The sequence below is a fragment of the Austrofundulus limnaeus genome, unplaced genomic scaffold (genome assembly GCF_001266775.1).
Source record: "Austrofundulus limnaeus strain Quisiro unplaced genomic scaffold, Austrofundulus_limnaeus-1.0 Scaffold81, whole genome shotgun sequence".
Taxonomy (NCBI): domain Eukaryota; kingdom Metazoa; phylum Chordata; class Actinopteri; order Cyprinodontiformes; family Rivulidae; genus Austrofundulus; species Austrofundulus limnaeus.
In genome coordinates this window covers 930,754-933,282 of record NW_013952483.1, presented here as the reverse complement: position 1 = coordinate 933,282, position 2,529 = coordinate 930,754, and the positions used below count along the sequence as shown (strand labels likewise).

The 2,529-nt window shown below is 39.5% G+C and overlaps 1 long non-coding RNA gene across 1 annotated transcript in view; it reads right to left on the bottom strand.

The window, feature by feature from the left end:
• Positions 1-293: 293 nt before the first annotated feature.
• LOC106519726 (uncharacterized) overlaps positions 294-2,529 on the bottom strand; it is a 30,726-nt gene continuing 28,490 nt past the window's right edge. Inside the window, exon 3 of the long non-coding RNA XR_001310474.1 lies at positions 294-321. This is a non-coding gene — a long non-coding RNA (uncharacterized LOC106519726). The remainder of the gene's footprint in view (positions 322-2,529) is intronic.

The window sequence follows — 2,529 nt, the reverse complement described above, 5'->3', positions numbered from 1 at the left end:
CATTAGCACCTCTAGTATTATATGTACTGAGAAAAATGGTGACGTGTTCAATACTTATTTTACCCACTGTATATATACGTACATATATATAAAGTCAAGCAAGTGGTTAAAAGTTTCTTCGGGCTTCTGAATATGACCAAAAAAGTTCAATAATAATAATATAACATGCATATTTTATAGCATCATAAGAGGCTTCTGCTTCACCTTAAAGCATTTATTTATCAGACATCAGCCAAAACAAAGACAGCTTCAAATAAGCAAAGCAAACAAATTACCTCCTCACCAGGAATCATCTCCACTATTATGTTTGTACCCGATGATCTAAATGAAAGTGGACAGAAAAAAATGATTAAAKATTTTTTTCTTTCCATAACACAGCTACTGATCACAGACCATGGCAGATAAAAAAGCAGGTTTTTTTAAAGAATCAAAAGTGTTGTTTAGATTACATCATTTGATCCTATTTGTAAACAGAACCTTTCATATAAATAAAGTTTAGATTTTTTATTGACTTGTTTCAGTACAGTTGTTTCATAAAAGAAAATAGAGAAAACATTTGAATAAAAGTTTTGTTTTGCACAACGTGATGTTATTTTTGAACCCATCTACTTCTAATTTGTTTAGGATTTTAGATTTTAATCATCACCCATATACTGCCATTTTTCTCGACTGGAAAAGGGTGGAAGGCCCTCTCCTTGTCAGAGGAGAGCCTCTGCCTCAAATGGAGGTGTTTAAGTATCTGGGTGTCTCGTTCACGGGTGATGGTAGGATGGAGCGGGAGATGGACCTCGTCCTCAGTAATGAGGACATTGCTTCAGTCGGCTGTGGTGAAGAAAGAGCCGAGTTGAAAGGCAAAGCTCTTGATTTACTGGTCTGTCTGTGTCCCAACCCTCACCTATGGTCATGAGGCGTGGATCATGACTGAAAGAACAAGATCCTGGATACAAGCGGCTGAAATGAGCTTCCTTCATAAAGTGGCCAGGCTCAGCCTTAAAGACAGTGTGGGGAGCTCTGTCATCTGGGGGGAGCTCTGAGYAGAGGCTCTGCTCCTCCACATCGAAAGGAGTCAGTTGAGGTGTTCGGGCATCTGATTAGGATGCCTTCTGAGCACGTCTCACTGGTAGGGCACCCCGRGGAAGACCCAGAACTCGCTGGGGGGATTATGTATCCTCTCCGGCCTGGTAAAGCCTCGGGGTGCAGGACGAGCTGGAAAATRTAGCTGGGGAGAGAGATGTCTGAGTTTCTCTCCGCTACCTGTTGCCTCTGTGACCCGACTATAGATAAGTGGAAGATAGAGACCCAGATACTGGATGTGAAATACATGATGATGATGATGATGATAATCACTGGTTATTTAGTTTGTGGTGCAAGATTTATTTTGATCAGATTATTTTTTGTCAAGATGGTTTGTGTCAAAACATTTCTTGATTTGAGTGAGATAGTATTGTCTTTTAAATGTGTCCCACTTGTCCGCATCATATCTGTAAAACACAAACAGCAGATAATGCAACTTCAACCCTCAGGGTGTGAATCATTATCAATATTTAGCAATGTATCCTTACATGATGCTCGTCTCTTGCTCAAGAATGTGAGTTCAAATTTGACCTGTAGAACAAATTGTATAAGAATATGCAGAGTTACAGCAAAGCATGAAATAGGAAAGGAAAAAATACCAAAAAACCTAATCAGGCTTTGCCTTTAAGTTTTGATGGCACTGCATATTTAAACTGAATAAAAAGGGAAKATTCACTTTCCTCGATTCAATGACAGGCTCCAATGAACAACTTGATCTTTTTGCTGGTGACATACTGTGTTTCAAAAGCAATCGAATCTCAACCTCAAGGACATGGAACGGATAGCGTGGCTCCATGTCTACGTCGACTCATCTGAAATCAGTGCTGCTTGTGCCTCTGCCTAAAAATATCTGCAWAGATGACCCCAAATCCTTATTAAGTGACTTGGCTTTTTGCGTCCGTGTGCATAATATTAACTGTTCATCAGATAGAACTGGAATTATCTGCCTCTCAGRTTTTATTATTTTTTACTACCATCTCAGTTACTGTGAGATGTAAGAGTGGCTGTTATTCAAAGAGTGATTCATCTCCTCCCATCTAAAYTACTTGTGGTCATGGACAAGTAGGCCTCTGCACAAAAGTGTTTGCAGGTGTGAGGTATTTTTGCTAAGTAGCAGTAACCTGTATTTTTGTAWGTTTTACCCACACTTAGATGGCACTCTCACCTGCTGCCTTTGCATTGTTCAGCTGGACCCACGAAATGCTGAGTGGAGGCCAAAGCTGCTGCAATCAGCGGTACCGTGCAGACTAATACAAGCCTCTCTAATGTCTGCCTGATAAGTGCTTTTAGTTTGTTGATTCTCATGTCAAATTTTGAGATTTTTGTGTGTTTTCCTAGCACGTACTAAGACCATCTTGTGTTGAGAAATGAACAACATTTTAGTCAAACCCTAAAAATAAAACTTGGCAGAATCTCAAATTCATGACATCAAAATTTAGCTAAATATTTGCAAAA